The sequence below is a fragment of the Falco naumanni genome, chromosome 19, assembly GCF_017639655.2.
Source record: "Falco naumanni isolate bFalNau1 chromosome 19, bFalNau1.pat, whole genome shotgun sequence".
NCBI classification, from domain to species: domain Eukaryota; kingdom Metazoa; phylum Chordata; class Aves; order Falconiformes; family Falconidae; genus Falco; species Falco naumanni.
In genome coordinates, this window is record NC_054072.1 from 1,635,226 (window position 1) to 1,654,999 (window position 19,774).

Consider the following 19,774-nt stretch of genomic DNA (forward strand, 5'->3'; position numbering starts at 1 on the left):
GGGTGTTGCCCCCCCAAGCGCTACCGGGGTCCCCCAAGTGGTCCCGGGTCCCCCTGTGCTGTGGGGCTGGGATGCTGTGGGGCTGGGATGCTGCGGGGCTGGGATGCTGCGGGGCTGGGGTGCTGTGGGGCTGGGGTGCTGTGGGGCTGGGGTGCTGTGGGGCTGGGATGCTGTGGGGCTGGGGTGCTGTGGGGCTGGGATGCTGCGGGGCTGGGGTGCTGTGGGGCTGGGATGCTGCGGGGCTGGGGTGCTGCGGGGCTGGGGTGCTGCGGGGCTGGGATGCTGTGGGGCTGGGGTGCTGTGGGGCTGGGATGCTGTGGGGCTGGGGTGCTGTGGGGCTGGGGTGCCGGGTCCCACCCGGCTCTTCGTGTGTGTCCCCCCTCCACGAGCTGACATTTAGGGGGGGGGTGTCACCCCGTGTCACCAGCGCGAGTGCCGAGTGGGGTGACACCTGTGGGGCGAGTCACGGCTCCCAGGCCCCCCCTCAGTGCACCCACCCCACGGCCCCCTCCCCAGCTCTCAGCCAGCGGGGGGTGGGGGCTGGGAGGAAGGAAGAGCGGGGACCCCCCCTGCGCCCCCACACCCCCATCACCTCGCTGACCCCAACCTCATTCCTTCACAGGGCTCCTACGCCCCTCCCCCCCTGCGGCTCCCCCCCCCTCCCCCCAAACCACCAGGGTCACCCCCCCCCGTTTCCTCCGGGGTGGGGGACACTGTGTGTGGGGGGGTCCGGGGTGATGGGGGGGGGAGGGGGCTGCGCATTCAAGGCCGCGCGTGGCCCACACCCACCCGCCATCCCGGCGGCCTTCGGAGCATCCCCCCACGGGATGACCATGTTGAAGCCTCCCGGGGTGCAGGGGGCCTGTGGGACCCCCCACCCCCGGTGCAGGGACACCCCCCCCCCCTCCCCCCGTCGCAGTGGGGGTGCTCAGGCAGCATCTCCGGGGAGCTGCTCCCAGCCCTGCGGTGGGAGCTGGAGCGTTCCCAGGTGATACCATCTCCCCCGGCACATGAAAGCGGCTCTTTGAAGGAGCCGGTTGTTCCCATCGCTGCCCATCCCACCCCCAGCCCTGGGATTGCACCCCCAAAGCCCCAACATTCCCGCACAGGAACCATCCGGACACCCCACGCCGGAGCGTGGGGCTATGGGGTGGCTGCGCAGCCCCCCAGGGTGCTCCCACCCGTCAGGGCTCAGCCCCAGCACCCCAACCCGGCACCCCCCAAGTGGATCCAGCGCGGGGTGGCCACGGTGCCAGGCAGGGCTCCCCCCCTCCCGCAAAGGGCCACCAACCCCCCCGCCGTGGCTACTTGCCCACACCCCAGCCACGCCAAGAGCCAGCAACCCCGGCACGGGCGGGGCGGGGGCGTCCCCTCGGTTCTTGCCTCCAGCCCCCGCTGCGGGCCGATAACCGGGATATTTATTTATAAATAAGTTTCCTCCTTCGCAGCAGGAGGGGATGCTCGCGGGTACCCAGAAAACCAGCCGGGAGCTCACCCGAAGGCGGCTCTTCCCACCCGGAGCGGGGATGCTCAACCGGGGCAGCGCAACGCTACCGGGGGGCAACAGCCTGGCTGCGGGGCCGTGTGGCGCACGGGGTAACCCCGTGAGAAAGGAAAAAAAACCCGTTTTATTGGTCTTTTCCTTTTCTTTTTTTATTTGTACCCAGTTGCCTTGAGGAGCAGGAGCCATCCCGCAGGGGGTATCTTGGATGCGGTCAAAGAAACCCGGACGAGGTCACTGCCTGGTGCGCTTTGCCCGCAGGCCTTGGGATGGCTGCGTGCAGGCAGCCCCGGCACCCACCGGCATCCCGGTACCCATTGGTACCCACCGGCATCCCCGGCACCCACCGGCATCCCGGTACCCATTGGTACCCACCGGCATCCCCGGCACCCACCGGCATCCCGGTACCCATTGGTACCCACCGGCAGCCCCGGCACCCACCCGCAGCCCCGGCACCCACCAGCATCCCAGTACCCATTGGCACCCACCGGCAGCCCCAGCACCCACCAGCATCCCGGTACCCATTGGTACCCACCGGCAGCCCCGGCACCCACCGGCATCCCAGTACCCATTGGCACCCACCGGCAGTCCCGGCACCCACCGGCATCCCAGTACCCATTGGCACCCACAAGCAGCCCCGGCACCCACTGGCATCCCAGTACCCATTGGTACTCACCGGCAGCCCCGGCACCCACCGGCATCCCAGTACCCATTGGCACCCACCGGCATCCCAGTACCCATTGGTACCCACCAGCAGCCCCAGCACCTACCAGCATCCCAGTACCCATTGGCACCCACCAGCATCCCCAGCACTGAACGGCATCCCCAGCACCCACCAGCATCCTCAGCACCCATTGGTACCCTTGGCACCCACCGGCACCCATTAGGCACCCTTGGAACACACCAGCATCCCCAGCACCCACTAGCATCCCCCGCACCGAACGGCATCCCCAGCACCCACCAGCATCCCCAGCACCCACCAGCACCCACCAGCATCCTTGGCACCCACCAGCACCCACCGGCACCCACTGGCACCCTTGGCACCCACCATCATCCCTGGCACCCATTAGTACCCACCGGCACCCATTAGGTACCATTGGCACCCACCAGCATCCCCAGCACCCACCAGCACCCTCCGGCTGCTCGCCAGCCGGGCGCTGTTTCGGAAGCACGGGCCGAGCATCGCCCAGCGCCGCTGCAGCCGCCCTCCCAGCGCTGCTCGAGGGTTTCGTGCTTTTCCTGCTGTTATAAAACCACAAAAACAATCAGTGAATTGTCCGGCCCCGCTGCTGGCAAGGTGCGCCCCGCAGCTCGGCGGGGGGGGGGTGGGGGGGTGGGGGGTTATTTCCTCCCTTTTCCAATCGCTCTTTGTCCGCGGCTTATTCTCCGTTTGGCGATTAAAGGGGTTATTCCTCCCCAGCCAAGCCAAGTGAGGCCGGGCCAGATCCTGCCACGCTCAGCACCACGGCACAGCCGGGCAGGGGGCGAACTGAATCCCCCCCTGGCAAAGGGATTAATTTGGGGGCAAACTGAATCCCACCCTGGGAAACGGATTAATTTAGGGGTGAGGGAACTGAATCCCACCCTGACAAACGGATGAATTTGGGGGCGAACTGGATCCCACCCTGGGAAAGGGATGAATTTAGGGAAAACCTTGCTGCAGGTGCTGGAGGCCACCCCCCACCGCTCAGCACCCTCCGTGCCCCACCGGTGCGAGGGGGCGACCCCAGCCCCCGTGATGGATGGATGGCGAACGTCGCCGGCGCTGCCACCATCCGCAGCCATCACGCGCCGAGGATGCCTTACCCGCTCGTCCCGCTCGCCACAGAGATTCCTTTAATCTCCACTTAAAATATTTTGGACGTGGCGGTGGAAAAAAAAAAAAAAGGAAAATAATAAAAAAAAAACCCAAACCCCCCAACAAACCCAAACCCCCAACCGCCGAAACCCCACCGATATCCCGCCCCGCCGCGGCGTGTAACAAGGGGGCTGTGTGCTGGTGTCCGGCAAAAAAGCCTCCGGCCGCCTGTTTATTTTGGATGGTGAACATGAAAAATTAGGGAAAGGGAAAACATCGCCCTCGGCCCCCCCGCCCCCTCCCCGATGGCTCACACAAACCCCAGTTGTAGCCGCCGGGATGTTTTTGGCTTCTCTGTTGAACACCAAAATCAATCAGGCTGCGGCAACTGTGGGGAGGGGGGCTTGGTCGTGTCCCGTCGTCCCCCATACCCCGCCCCCCCCCGTTTATTTTCTTAATGTATGTGCTTGGGATAAATTAAATATGATGCCCAGGGGCAGGCAGCAACCGCTGGATGCTGCCAGGTCCCAGCATCCCGGCGCCGGGACGCGTGAGCTCGGGGATGCTGGACCTGGCAGCATCCCGGGGCTCCCCCAGTCTGGATTTGGACCCTGGGTGGGGGGCTTCGACCCATCCAGGGGGGGATCCAGGGAAAAGCGCCTCCAACGTCCCCTCCTGCCCTCTAAAACGGGGCCTTATTGGATTTTTTTTTTTTTTTCCTGGCTTTATCTTGCAGCACCGGTTCTGTTTTTCTGCCAGCTTAAAAGGCTCTTTCATAGCCGGGCTTTTCCCCCGTGAATGTATATTTTATTCGAGTTTTTTTTTTTCTTTTCTTTCTTTCCCTCCCCCCCTCTTTTCCTAAATAACTCCTTGGGGTTTTGTTCCTTCCCAGACATTTTCTTTAGCTCCCCCATTTCTGTTTACACCTTTTCTTTGCAGAACGCCTCTATAAATAAAGGATTTCTGACCCACGGGCTCCCCTGGCTCAAGCCTGGCCACTAAAAAGGGCTTTGTTGGCCGCGGCACCGCGGCTGGCACCTCTGGGGCTAATGTCAATAGCGGGCTGGGTAGCCCAAGAATCTATTCTATATATATTTTTATCTTTATCCAGCTGGGGGAGGGGACCCCAGCGTGGCCAGAGGCAGCAGGAACCCTCCCGGGGGGGCAGAGGGGCCGATGCCGGCGGTGGGTGCCAGGTCCCTGCGTCAGGTGTTTTGGCCACCGTGGGGTTTGGCCAAGCTGGGCAAGTGACTGCGGTCACCAGAAGCCACAGGTCCTCGTGCTGGACACAGGGGGCATTGAGCCGCGGCCGCCCGCTGCCCGCGGAGCACTCGAGCGGCTGCACGTCTGGCCGTGCCCTCAGACATCCCGAGGCCAGGCGCGAATTTTCCCCCTCCTCCAGCTTCCCTCCGGGGCTTTGCAGCGGGATTTGCAGCGGCGGGGTGGGATGCAGGGGGCTTTCGGGGGAGCAGCCCCCCAGGGGGCTGCGGGATGCGGGGGGAAGGGGGTGGGATGCTGGGGGTGCCCTTGGGGACCCACCAGGCGAGATGTCTGAGGTACCTCAGGAAGGAATTCCCTAGGGAAGGTATTCCCGCTCCGGGAGCCTCACCGTGCCCCTTCTCCGGAGCCACCGGAGTGGGGCAAACGGAGGTGCCACCAGCCAGGGGAGGTGACACCATCAGGGTGGGCTGGTGACACCAGGAGGGTCCCAGGTGGGGCTGGGACAAGGAGCCGCGGTGCCAGGGGAGGTGACACCATCAGGGTGGCCTGGTGACACCAGGGGAGTCTGAGGTGGGGCTGGGACAAGGAGCTGTGGTGCCAGAGCTGGTGACACCAGGAGGGTCCAAGGTGGGACTGGGACAAGGAGTGGCGGTGCCAGGGGAGGTGACACCAGGAGGGTCCCAGGTGGGGCTGGGACAAGGAGCCACGAAGCCAGGGGAGGTGACACTGCCAGGGTGGGCTGGTGACACCTGGAGGGTCCCAGGTGGGGCTGGGACAAGGAGTGGCAGTGCCAGGGGAGGTGACACCATCAGGGTGGGCTGGTGACACCAGGAGGGTCCCAGGTGGGGCTGGGACAAGCAGTGGCAGTGGCAGTGCCAGGGGAGGTGACACCATCAGGGTGGGCTGGTGACACCAGGAGGGTCCCAGGTGGGGCTGGGACAAGGAGCAGCGGTGCCAGCCTGCCCGGTCCCCATACGGAGGAACCTCTGAGACCCACTGCAAGTGTAACCCCATGGTGACAGGACCCTGCGGCCAAGGGGACCTGGCCAGGGGACAGCCCTGGGCAGAGCTGCGGTGGAAGCCAGCGCATGGCTGGGAGAAAGCAGCCGATCCCGCCGGGATCGCAGCCGGCGGCTGAACAGAGGCGCTCAGTCTCGGGCCATTAATCCGGCCGCCGCAGCGGGCGCAGCGGCAGGTCACAATGCGCGGCACATGCCCCAGCTTGATGTATTTGCCCTTGTTCTGCTTGTTTATCTGCCGTGTGCATTGTGCCTGCCTGGCAGGCTCAGCACCCCGCGCCGCCAGCGCTGACTCAGCACCCGCGGCCCCGTGTCCCCACGCAGCGACCTCCCGGGCATCCAGCGCCAGCCGAACCGGCAGCTTTGGCAAAGCATCGGCACCGCCGGAGCCCCCGCAAGCGCCGGGGAAAGATCCCCCGGGAACGTGGGAAAGTAAAAGGGTTGTGTGTGTGTGTCCCCCCGCGGGGGCCGAGAGCGCCCGGCCGCGATAGGCAACCCTCCCACTCCCATGGGAATGACTCAGCCGCCACCTTCGGAAGCGGAGATGGAGGTGAAGGATCGCAGGGGCTGGGAGCTGTGGGGACGGTGCTGGAGCCCGCAGGAGACACGCGTGACTCAGCCCGGCAGGAACGGCAGGAATCCGGACCTGCCCAGGGAAATGGCACACAGGTAGAACAGGTCCAGGCGTCCTCTGCTGCCGTAACTCCTCCGGGAAGGAGGGAGAGACCCTGGAGGGATCGGATCTTCCCAAGCGCTTGGAGATCCTCCGAGATCTTGCAGCATCTCGCACCTGCGTTTCCCAAGCGAGACAAACCCAGGGAGGGGAAGGCTCAGCACCGCGCCGCCACGCTGCCTCCGCACCCGCAGCGGCGCCCCCGAACACTCGGGATTCAGCTCCCGATGGACTGACAGACGGGGGGGGACAAGAGCTGGGTGCCACCATCCTCGGCGGCAGTTCTGCCTTCGCCCTCCCCGTCTGCCACCCAGGGGGAGGCTCACTGTGTCCCCATGCCCCTGGGACCACCATGGGGCCATGCACCCCATCAGGGGAGACCCAGTGTGAGGTGACACCGTCAGGGTGGGCTGGGTGGCACCAGGAGGGTCCCAGGTGGGGCTTGGACAAGGACCATTGGTGCCAGGGGAGGTGACACTGTTAGGGTGGGCTGGTGACACCAGGGGGGTCCCAGGTGGGGCTGGGACAAGGAGCAGCGGTGCCAGGGGAGGTGACACCAGGAGGGTCCCAGGTGGGGCTGGGACAAGGAGCAGCGGTGCCAGGGGAGGTGACACCAGGGGGGTCCCAGGTGAGGCTGGGACAAGGAGTGGCAGTGCCAGGGGAGGTGACACCGTCAGGGTGGGCTGGTGACACCAGGAGGGTCCCAGGTGGGGCTGGGACAAGGAGCAGCGGTGCCAGGGGAGGTGACACCAGGGGGGTCCCAGGTGGGGCTGGGACAAGGAGCGGCGGTGCCAGCTTGCCCAGCCTGCCCGGTCCCCATACGGAGGGACCTCTGAGACCCACTGCAAGCGTAACCCAGTGGGGACAGGACCCTGCGGCCAAGGGGACCTGGCCAGGGGACAACCCTGGGCAGAGCTGCGGTGGGACCCAGATAAGACGCAGCCGTTTGACGGGGACGAGCCAGGCAGAGCTGCACTTTGCTCAGGCGGCCGCTCCGGCTCGACAACACTGAGCCGATTTTGCTCGGTTGCAAAACAAACTTCGCCCCTTGGGCTCGTGCCAGGCCTGGAAAATTTCGAGCGCAAGGAGCAGCGCGGGCAAAGTCGAGAGTCACCGAGGGCGGTGGCGTGGCCGCGCGCACGGAGCGGCACAGAGCCCACGGCCCGCGGTGGCCCCGGCCGTCGCGGTTCTGCCCTTCGGGTGTTACAACAGAGCCGGGAGCCGTGGGTGATGCAAGGAGGGGAATTCAGGCAGGGAGAAGGGGGATTAGTTTTCAGGGGATGGTTTCTATTTTGGGGGGTTGTGTTGCAACGGTTTCCTGAGCTGTGACATCGCACCTCGGCTCGGTGACGGCGCGCTGCCTTGCCTGGTTTCACAAGAGCTGCCCCAAGGAAAACACCCTCCGCAGTGCCTGCTCCAGCTTCCCCTCCGGACAGCCCTGCCGGGGCTGCGCTGGCTCCTCGCCATCGTTTCCCTGTCGTGGAAAAGGTGCTGGGAGCCCTCGGTCCCCTCGGAGGATGCAGGGGTGCTGAGCGTGCCCGCGGCTCTCTGGCGATGCTGAGCTGTGGTCCCTCCAGCGTGCAACACGGTTTGCATGCCCACGCTGCAAACCTCCCTCACAGGCAGCCCTGAAAGCCCAGGCAGCATTGCAAACCAGAAAAAAAAAAAAAAAAAAATTAAATAACTCTTTTTATCCCCCTGTTGCATCAACAAACTGGGTAACAAGGTTCACCGCATCCCTCAGGGCTCTCCGATGGTCACCGGGGCTGGCAGCCCTGCTGGTGACACCAGGAGGGTCCGAGGTGGGGCTGGGACAAGGAGTGGCAGTGCCAGGGGAGGTGACACCATCAGGGTGGGCTGGTGACACCAGGAGGGTCCGAGGTGGGGCTGGGACAAGGAGTGGCAGTGCCAGGGGAGGTGACACCATCAGGGTGGGCTGGTGACACCAGGAGGGTCCAAGGTGGGGCTGGGACAAAGAGTGGCGGTGCCAGGGGAGGTGACACCATCAGGGTGGGCTGGTGACACCAGGAGGGTCCCAGGTGGGGCTGGGACAAGGAGTGGCAGTGCCAGGGGAGGTGACACCATCAGGGTGGGCTGGTGACACCAGGAGGGTCCCAGGTGGGGCTGGGACAAGGTGCAAACCCAGTGGGCTCCTTCGGGAGCACGCGGTGGCTGCCCCTCTCGCCCATCGTCGCAACCCACTGAAAAGGACTGGGAGGATCAGATGCCGCCCAGAGCATCACCGAGGCGGCCTGACGTCAGGGCGCAGGGGGGCGAAAGGCTGCGGGCCAGGAGAAGGGAAGCTGTGTTTGACAAAAAATGACAATTTCTGTCTAGGAAAGGCCGGGCTGTGAAAGGAGCCCTTCTTCGGGGCGCCCCAGGAGCCCGGGCGCAGAACAAGAAAAGCCTTTGAACGGCCGGGTAAAGCTGCCGGGCAGGCTGCCAGCCAGCCCCGCACCGAGCCCGGCGGAAAAATCCATGGGGAAGCTGGGGAGACATCCCAGCACGGCTGGAGGGGCTGGGGGGCGAGCTCCTTCGCTGGGGAGGTCGGGTCCTGGCAAAACGCTCCGGTTTTCCCAACCCGCTGGTGGTCGCTGCTGGCGATGGGGGTGGCAGCAAGGTCAGGGTGGGCACCCCAGGGGCAACGGCGGCAGCTGCATGGAAAGAACTGGAGAAAAATAAAATTAAAAAAAAAAAAAAAAAAAAAAAAAGGGAAAGAAGGGAAAAATTCCCACTTGACCACACGCTCCTTTGGCCGGTGGTTTGGGAAGGTTTGCCCTGCACCCGACAGGCACCTGCTGATGCACCCAGAACTGACAAATCTATTGAAACCAGAGTCGCTGCTGAGCCAGGCAGCAACGATGCACTGAGGTGAGAGATGCTGGGACCATGTGTGGCGCATCCCAGCTCGGCGGAGCCCACCCTGCCCGATGCCAACACGGAGAAGCCACCGAAACGGGGCTGGGGAACAGCAAAGAGCACCCAACGCCTGCCCACGCTGGTGGCCCAGAGCCCGGGGTCCACCCGCCCCAGCTTTCACCCTTCTCCTTTCTGTCTCCCACGTTTGTCCCCCCAAACACTGGTAAAAGACCCAGAAATTTTATAGAAGAGAAAAGACAACCTGGCAGGTTGCCCGGCCACCTCTGTGCCGGGCTGCTCAGCAGAACGCAGGGCAAAAAAAAAAAAAAAAAAAAAAAAAAAAAATCTGTCTCACTCAGCCGGAGTGGGGGGCAGGAGGCAAAACGCTGCTGCCCAGCACTTTATAATTCCTGTTTTTGCTGAAAAAGGAACCAAATGATCCCAAAACGGGGCACTGCCACGGCCGAGAGCGAGCGCTCTGCCCTCACCCTGCAAAGCTGGGCAGCAGCGCAGGGCCGGTGGTGGTTTAGTGGGGGACGAGGTTTTGTGGGGTGCACCAGGTTTTATGGGGTACACCAGGTTTTTACGGGGTGCAGCAGGTTTTAGGGGGTGCACCAGGTTTTTAGGGGGTGCATGAGGTTTTTAAGGGATGCAGCAGGATTTTGGGGGGTGCATGAGGTTTTTATGGGGTGCACCAGGATTTTAGGGGGTGCATGAGGTTTTTATGGGGTGCACCAGGTTTTTACGGGGTGCATGAGGTTTTTACGGGGTACATCAGGTTTTTAGGGGGTGCATAAGGTTTTTACGGGGTGCACCAGGATTTTAGGGGGTGCATGAGGTTTTTAGGGGGTGCATGAGTTTTTTTTACGGGGTGCACCAGGTTTTTAGGGGGTGCATAAGGTTTTTATGGGGTGCACCAGGTTTTTCGGGGGTGCAGCAGGTTTTTACAAGGTGCATGAGGTTTTTACAGCATGCAGCAGGATTTTAGGGGGTTCATGAGGTTTTTATGGGGTGCACCAGGATTTTAGGGGGTGCATGAGGTTTTTACAGGGTGCATGAGTTTTTTTACAGGGTGCACCAGGTTTTTAGGGGGTGCAGCAGGGTTTTTACAGGGTGCATGAGGTTTTTACGGGGTGCAGCAGGATTTTAGGGGGTGCATGAGGTTTACAGGGTGCATGAGGTTTTTACGGCATGCAGCAGGATTTTAGGGGGTGCATGAGGTTTTTACGGGGTGCAGCAGGTTTTTAGGGGGTGCAGCAGGTTTTTACAGGGTGCACGAGGGCATGGCGTGGGCAGCCGTCCCGAGGGGCGGCTCGGAGGGCTCACCACCCTGCCAAAGGCCAGCACATCCCCAGCGGGGGGAGCGGGGCACCCCAATTCCAGGCTGGCAGCCCCAGCTGGGAGGATGGTGCCATCTCCTGGCATCCCCAGGCTTTCCCCACCCCACAGCCACACCTCAGAGCAGCACGGACCCAGGATGCTCGAGCCCATCTCCCTCTGCGCGGGCAGGGAAACTGAGGCAGGGAGCGGTGGCGGTGCACAAGCTGGGGAGTGGCAGGGTGTCCCCTGGCACAGGGTGGCACAAGGCTGGGAAGGGATGGCTTCTGCCTCAGTTAAACCCAGAAAGAAACTCCTCCAGCTCTCCGAAGCCAAAGGGACACCAGGAACGAGACCGTCCCCCCCAGCATGTTCCCGTTTACATCCACATCGGGGAAGAAATCCCCATCTCCAGCGGCGTCACCGCAGTGTCACGGCGTGACAGCCGGACTGCAGCAAAAGTGACGGCAGGACCAAGCTTCTCCGTTTGGGCTGGGATGAAAGAAAGAGGCAGCTTCTGGGTCGTCAGGGAAAGGGAAAACCCTTGCGGGCGCCCAGAGCCACCGGTCAGCCCAGAAAAGGGACGTTGGCACCGAGCGTCACCCACAGGTTCTGTCCCCCCCCCACTCAGCCTCCCTGGTTCTTTGCTTCGGGGGAATTTCCAAGTGGAAAAGATCTGCTTCCAAGCAATCCGAGCGCTTCACTCCGCCTGAAACACTGGAGCATTTCCAAAATGCATATTTTTAATTGTCCCACTGGAACGTTTGGACGTTTGCACATTTTCCCCCCTCTTCGGCCAAGACGATCCGTTGAGTTAAATCCAGCTTCACTAAAAGTTTCGGTCCCCCCCTTTTTTTTTTTTTTTTTTTAGGAACGTACCTCATGTGGAAAGGGAATAATTACAGTCCAGACCCAAACGATTAATCTCTGCCCTGATTTAAAACAACACGAGGATCTGTCCGCTTAGGCGCTCTCCTAATACCTATAAATTGCCAGGGATGTAAGAGGGCTCGGAGGTAGGATAGATCCCCGGGGAGCACTTGTAAGGAATTGTTTTCACGCATGAATAATGCAATAGCGATTTTTTTTTCTTCTTTTTTTTTTTTTCTTCTTTCTGCTTTGCTCCCAAACTCGACGTAGAGTTCAGAGGAGCTGGCAAGACTCCACGGAACCGGAGCGTTTCCTATTTAGAGGAGATTGAGAAAATTGCTCGTGTCACACGGCTGCTGTTCAGGGATTTCTTCCTCTGGGTCCATCACCAGCGGCGAGGACTGACCCTTTGGGGGACCCAGCTCTGCCCGGCCGGCCAGGAATTCCCTCTCCCCTCCCAAGTGGATTCTCCAAGTGCTGCCGTCCTGGCCTGGATCACCCAGGAGTGATCCCGTGCAGATGCCGCATGCCGACTTTTTTGGGGACGGCTCCACGTCACGCTTCTTCGGTGGCTTCACGGGGCAAGAAGGGGAAACTGCTGAAGTCACCGGCGGGTACATCACGGGCCGAACCACCAAGCCACCCTCCCTCCTGCCTAAAACTCCCTGGAATATTCCCGTAGCGGTTTTAAAAGGATTAGCTGTCGCCTCCGCGTGTTTCCTGACCACCCCCCCAGCTTTCCCCACTGAATTGCTTTCTGCCATTCCAACAAATTACCCCCATACCATTAAATACTGACCCCAAAGGCTCCAGAGGTGACAGAGTTTGTACCTGACCTGTCCCAGCAGGCGGTGGCACAGCTAAAATGGGAAGGAGTTTTCCAAGGAGCTCTCCCGCCCCCGGCAGCTCTCCCACCCTGCAGCCAGCTCTCCACTTTTCTAAGGAAAAGACGAAGAACAACGACACCCACTGAGCCGGGGGTGGGGGACAACGGCAGCTCGGGCCCTGGGTGCTGACCCCCGTGGGTGGCAGCCCCCTTAGGGGACACCGCGCCGGCTCGCCAGGACCCAGCTCCCCGCGGTGCAGTTTAGCCGCGGGCATTTCCCACCACGGCACCGGCCACCATGGCCAACGCCTGCAGTGGCCACCCCGGCACGATGCCCTCCAGCGCTGCGGGACCTTAAATCCCCTCCCCCCCACCCCCTACGCCCCCAGGGTGCACCCCGATGGGTGCCACAGGTATGAACGATGAGCTTGCTCCCCGACACAGCGTCCGGCCGTCCTGTGCTGCAGAGCCAGGGCGAAGGCAGGGGTGGTGCAGGAGGACACCAACTGATTTGCTCAAGGGCAGCTACACCTTGTCACCTCGGAGTACCTGTGGGCACTGGGGGTCTCCAGCCCGCGCGGGGGGCGCTGACGGCCAGCTAGGAGATGCCTGTGCTCCAGCTATAATGATCTCGGGGAGCAATTAGCCTGAATAAACGAGTCAGGTCAGCAAACAGACCCCGGATGGGTACGTGCAGGTTGGGATGCCGAAGGAAAAGGGGATGGAACGAGTGTTTCTATTAAAGTTTACAGAGCGCTCCCTCCGTTTGCCGGTAACTAAATGGGAAAAGGCAGACACGCTGCGCGTAAAGGTTTTACGTGCCCGTGCGTCCCGTGATGACGCGGTTCAGGAGACTTTTCCCCAATTTCTTTTGTCGCTCCGGCCCTGCTGCTGGCAGCCAGGCAGGATGGGCAGCCCCAGCGCCGAGCTGCCCGAGCCAGGGATGCGGGACGGGGATCACAGATGTGAGATGCTCACACAGCCCTGGTGGGTACTGGGAAGGGCTGGTTTATCGCGCCCGACGAGGCTTAATCCAGAGGTTTCATCCCTCCAAGGGGCTCCGAGCTTCTGTTCTATCTGTCTCTACACAACGAAATCACTTCCCCCTTATTAAATCTCTGCTTGTGACCCAGATTGTAAACTGGGTAGCGAACGCCCGCACCAGCACTGCTGGCAAACAATAATCCTCAGCCCCGGTAAAAGCGAGAGCACAGCAGGAGCAACATTTGATTATCCTCCCCATCGCCACATCCAAATTAAATTCTTGCTGTAACAGCTGAAGAAAAGCTACAGCCGTACTTAGCAGCTACCAACAACAACAACAAAAAAGCTTATACAGGGGGAAACCCCCCCCCCGGTGTTACAGGGCGATGGCCTGAGCGGCAGCGTGATGCGCAGCGGGGACCCCCCCCGCAGATGCCGGGGCTGGCAACACCGCGGGGCACCAGGACAAGCCCAGTGGCTTCAACTCCACGTCCTGGGGCCAAGAGAGAAGCAGAGAGCGCCCACCATGCACCAAGCAGGCACCCCCAAGCAGCAGCCCCCCAGCCCCTGGGGGCAGGATGAGACCCTGAGCACCCACCCGAGCCCCTGTGCCAGCCCCCCCACCCACAGCCCAGAGGCTCTGTGCAAGGGGAGCCTGGCTCTCATCCTGCAGGGTGCGGGGAGGGAGCTTGTCCCAGGAGCAGCAGAGCCCTTCTGCACGCTGGGGAGACCCCTGAGACCCTGAGAGACCCCGTCCTGCTGCCAGGGAAGCTTCATCTGCAGCATTGGGCCGTTCCGTTGGAGCCCTGGCACCACGGCTCCTTGTCCCAGCCCTACCTCGGACCCTCCTGGTGTCACCAGCCCACCCTGATGGTGTCACCTCCCCTGGCACCGCTGCTCCTTGTCCCAGCCCCACCTGGGACCCTCCTGGTGTCACCTCCCCTGGTACTGCAGCTCATTGTCCCCGTCCCACCTCGGACCCTCCTGGTGTCACCTCCCCTGGTACTGCAGCTCATTGTCCCCGTCCCACCTCGGACCCTCCTGGTGTCACCTCCCCTGGTACTGCAGCTCATTGTCCCCGTCCCACCTCGGACCCTCCTGGTGTCACCTCCCCTGGTACTGCAGCTCATTGTCCCCGTCCCACCTCGGACCCTCCTGGTGTCACCTCCTCTGGCACTGCAGCTCATTGTCCCCGTCCCACCTCGGACCCTCCTGGTGTCACCTCCTCTGGCACTGCAGCTCATTGTCCCCGTCCCACCTCGGACCCTCCTGGTGTCACCTCCCCTGGTACTGCAGCTCATTGTCCCAGTCCCACCTCGGACCCTCCTAGTGTCACCTCCCCTGGTACTGCAGCTCATTGTCCCCGTCCCACCTCGGACCCTCCTGGTGTCACCTCCCCTGGTACTGCAGCTCATTGTCCCCGTCCCACCTCAGACCCTCCTGGTGTCACCAGCCCACCCTGATGGTGTCACCTCCCCTGGCACTGCCACTCCTTGTCCCCGTCCCACCTCGGACCCTCCTGGTGTCACCAGCCCACCCTGATGGTGTCACCTCCCCTGGTACTGCAGCTCCTTGTCCCAGCCCCACCTGGGAACCCCCCCTGGTGTCACCAGCCCACCCTGATGGTGTCACCTCCCCTGGCACTGCGGCTCCTTGTCCCAGCCCCACCTGGGACCCCCCTGGTGTCACCAGCAGGGTTGCCAGCCCCGGTGACCATCGGAGAGCCCTGAGGGACGCGGCTGGAGGGCTGGTGCCTGGCCATCGTTCCTTCCTCCGGCTCGCTAGGACGAGCAGCGTGTGGAGGCTCCACGGTGGAGCAGGACGTGGCGTTGATGCCATCAGCTACGGGGGGTGAATCCATCACATCACCACATCACCAAGGAACATCTGCCGCTTCCCTGCTTCATCCCGCCGGCGCAGGAGAGGCACAAGCCTGGATGTGGTGTCCTGAGGGACACAAGAAGGGACTTGGGTGACGTTGGTGTTTGAGGGCTCTGGCTGCCAGACCTTCCTGCCCTACTTTTTAAAATTATTTCTTCAGAAATCAATTAATCCTGTGCAAATGTCTGTAACGAGGATGTCAGGCCAGAAGCTCCTCCAGGGATGAACATCCCTCCAGGTCCCTGCTCCAGCAGCACCATGTGGCAGCGTCCCGCTGGATGAGGTGCGGGCGCTGTTCCCTTCTCCTGGGAAACGCTGGGCAGCGGCAGGGAATGCCGTGCGATGTCACTGTGCCCTCGGCTCCAGGACGGGATTTGGGGGAGCTGGGGTTGCTCTGGGGTGGGGGGGGGGAGGGGCAGGCAGCAAACCCCCTGCACCTTGCTGTCATGCAGCTCCTGGGGGGGTCCCGCAGCTCCTGGGGGTCCTACAGGTCATGGGAATCCTGCAGCTCATGGGGGTCCTGCAGCTCCAGGGGGATCCCGCAGCCCCTGGGGGGGTCCCGCAGCCCCTGGGGGTCCTGCGGGTCCTGCAGCCCCTGGGGGGTCCTGCAGCTCCCAGGGGGTCCCGCAGCTCCTGGCAGTCCCAAAGGTCATGGGGATCCTGCAGCTCCTGGGGGGTCCTCCAGCTCCTGGGGGTCCTGCAGCTCTTGGGGGGTCCTGCAGCTCCTGGGGGTCCTGCAGCTCCTGGGGGGTCCTGCAGTTCCTGGGGAGTTCTGCAGCTCCAGGGGGCTCCTGCAGCTCCAGGGGGTCTTGCGTGTCCCACAGCTCCTGAGGGGTCCTGCAGCTCCCAGGGGGGCCTGCAGCTCCTGGGGGTCCCTGCAGCCCCACAGCTCCTGGGGGGTCCTGCAGTTCCTGGGGGTCCCATAGTTCCCAGGTGTCCCACAGCTCCTGGGGGGTCCTGCACCTCCTGGGGGTCTCTCAGCTCCTGGGGGTCCAGCAGCTCCTGGGGGTCCAGCAGCCCCTGGGGGTCCAGCAGCCCCTGGGGGTCCAGCAGCCCGGTTAGCCCAGCTGCGTGGCCGTCAGGAGGACCGCAAAGAGCCTGCTCTGGGCAGGTGCTGCAGGGGAGCCGCTGTGTCCAACGAGCAGCTCCCACGTACCTGGAAGTGAAGAAGAAGGTGTTTGCAGGGAGCAGCTCCAAGAGGGTCACAACACACCGACCCAGCGGGGGGTGGTGGTGAATTTAGAGCGTGCAGCAAAACAGGACAGGAGTCAGACGTGGCCAGCAGGAACAGCCAAGATCTACAACTGTGATGAGCGTTGCAACATCCAGACACTGAATTTCTAATGCTGCCATCGTGCAGAAACAAAAAAAAAAAACCAAACCAAAACCCGGCTGCTCGTCAGCTGCCCGGTTTTGCAGCGTAGGGCCACAATCCTGCAGGATGCTGAGTGCTTTCCCAAGGGTGCTGCAAGCCTTAAGGCCGAGGCTGTCACAGGACCTCGGTCTGGCCACCCCTAAGCGTGTGGAAAGGCGACCGACGTGTCTTAAATGGCACCGGTGAGGTCTCAGCCCAGCGCTGGCACCAGGAGCCGCTGCCCGTCCCAGCGCGGTGCCGCATCGTCACCCGGCCCTGGGAGCTGGCGCTTGACGTGGAGCTGGACGTGCAGTGACGTCGCCGAGACCTGGCCCCAGAGCCTGCGCGTTAACCAGGGCATTAAGCAACGTCGATGAATGCTGTGCTGCTCCCGACGGTGCAATTCCAACACCCTGTTGGTTTTTTTTTTGTTTTGGTTGTTTTTTGGGTTTTTTTTGCCTTCCGAGTGATAATATTCCAGTTCTCACTGCACCGGGCTGGAAAGGCAAAACCTGATTTTTGCCTTTTTTAAAAAAGTGAGGAATGTGGAGAAGCAAACCGTCACACCTTTGGCTGTTGTGGAGCTGGAGCAAAATACGGCGGCGCATCCCACCGCTGCGTGCCGCTTCCCTGGCAAGATGCTCTGCGTGTGCAGGGACCTTGGTGGCAGCGGTGTGGCAGCTGGTGATGCAGGGAGCTGTCTCCACAGGCAGATTTGAACCTCCCCCCGGCTCCTGGAGGGATGCGTTGGTGCTTCCACCTCCCACCCACCGCTCGGTATGATCACATCGCACAGGCGTGTGAAGGATGCGAACAAACGGCGCTCGGGAGCTTTGGGAAACGCCACCAGCACCACCTACACCCCGCTGCAAATTCAACAGGAATCCAGAAGTTCATTCCCAAAGGGAACCGCCGCTGCCGACGGCGCGAGGCTCTGGGAAGACACAGCTGGGATAAACCAGGGGATGCGGGTTTCCCCCCGGGCACCCAGTCCCCTGTCCCAAGGCGCTGGCCCCCGGGGGTCCTGTGACCCCCCTTCCCAATGCCTCAGCCCAGCTGAAGCCCAGGCAGCTCCGTGCCAAGGCTGCTCCACTTCTGGGTCCGGCCCTGGGGCTCCTTCCCGTGCTCCCCTCGGGCAAACGCCAGGTTGCAATATCTCCATACTGCAGTATCTCCATATTGCAATATTTCCATACTGCAGTAACTCCATATTGCAATATTTCAATATTGTAGTATCTCTGTATTGCAGTAACTCCATATTGCAATATTTCAATATTGTAGTATCTCTGTATTGCAGTAACTCCATATTGCAATATTTCCACATTGCAGTATCTCCATATTGCAATATTTCCATATTGTAGTATCTCTGTATTGCAGTAACTCTATATTGCAATATTTCCACATTGCAGTATCTCCATATTGCAATATTTCCATATTGTAGTATCTCTGTATTGCAGTAACTCCATATTGCAATATTTCCATATTGTAGTATCTCTGTATTGCAGTAACTCCATATTGCAATATTTCCACATTGCACTATCTCCATATTGCAATATTTCCATATTGTAGTATCTCTGTATTGCAGTAACTCCATATTGCAATATTTCCACATTGCACTATCTCCGTATTGCAGTATCTCCATATTGCAATATTTCCACATTGCAGTATCTCCATGTATTGCAATATCTGCGTGTAGTATCTCCATGTATTCCAGTATCTCCATGTATTCCAATACCTCCATGTATTGCAAAGCCGGTGCCCAGACGTGCTGCCGTAGCCACTGAGGCAGTGACAGGCTTGGCTTAATTTGCACTTTGCACTACGGTGAAGGCTGCCATCCCATAGGTGTCTTCCCGTTGCTTTTTGGACGAGGGATGTTTTTTTGGAAAAACATCATCCGATCCCACCTTGGCGAGGGTCTGGCTGCGACCCCCCCAAACCAGCATCGCCCAGATGCAACCAGGGAGATGCGACAGCATCTCAGTTGTTCCGGCTCGGGCAATGCCAACAGCCCTGCTCCCAGCAGGCGAGGGAAGCTTCGGAGCCTGCAGCATCCCCTCGCCCCCCCTGGGATGGGACCGCAGCCCCTCCGCTCCCCTCTGACGTGTCCAGTTCCCTTTGATGTGGCTGAGCCAGCCCTGATAGGGACCCGCAGCCTCTGGCAGTCGTGCTGGGAAAATTAAAACTTCCCAGATCTGGAGAACACAGAGCACAGAGAAATGTGTGAAAAATTGAAATGACAAGGTTATTCAGGTTGTTTCTTTAAAGGCAGCTTCAGCCCAGATAGGTGGTGAAGGAGAACAGCTGAGATCCCTCTTCTGCTGAGAGGGATTTCTGCACCGTCTCCTACTGAAATCCCAAAGCACTTTGAATTTACGGACCAAATCCCAAGTTTCGGGGGCACCCCCCTGCCCGCTAGTTGCTTTTTACCTCGTTCCTTACCTCTGCCTCCAGGTCCTTGGCCCTTGTAAAGCCCTTGCTGTCACCTTCATGGGGGAGGTGGTTGTTCCTGGACTTTTTCTGCTTGTCCCATCGATGCACCGGTCCCAAGGCAGTGCTGGCACAGCCAGAGCATCCCGAGCCCTGGCTCCCGCAGGCAAACACAGCTCCCTCCTCCCGAGCCCCGCCAGGGATAAACCTCCAGATCCCTAACGGCAAAAGGCTCATCTGGAAGCAATCCTGTTCCGTCTGGCTGGGGAAAAACTGGGAATTGCAACGGGGGGACCAGGACCTCAGCGTGGGGATGGGGAAGAGCTTAATCCTGCAGCTGTACCACGGCTGACCTGGTTCCACGCAGTTGGTTTCGGTACCTCTGTCTCCACAGCTCCAGGGAATCGAGCATTCCAAGGATTTTCTATGCAGATGACTTCTTTTGTTGAAGGGGAGATTCGTGGGAGAAATCCAATTGTAAAGAAGCTTTTCAGGATTTTTATCAGAAGAGGCCTGGAAAGCGCCTGTGTTTCATTTAATTAACTTTTAGGTTTTTTTTGTATCTGTTATTTGGCAAAAGGGGTTGGTTTTATTTGTTCTCCAGGGTAAGTTTTTGCCAGAAGTTTTCCAGCTTGGCTCCATGTGTGTTTTTGTCCCCGAGATGGTACGGCATGAGCCCTAACACCAACTGGCAAACGCTGCCAGGAAAGGGACTAGGAAATGGGACCCTCTTCCCGATCCGTTCCCTTCCCGGGGCGTCCCGAGCAAGGTGTGCATCCTTGGGTTCTGCTGGATGTGGGGAACTGCAGGCTGAAGGCAAGGAAAAGGGCTGCAGGGAGCTGAGCGGAGAAGGGGAGCGGGGACACCCACTGGGAGGGGGCCTGTGAGGGGCCCCCCAGTGATGCTCCATGGGATGAAGGCATGAAATCATTTTCATCCCAGATGCCGGTGCTGCAAAAACAACTCACCCTTGTGTGGCCATCATGCTCTTTCATCATGTGTGGCCATCATGCAGCTTCTCCGGTGGGAATGCATCCTGTG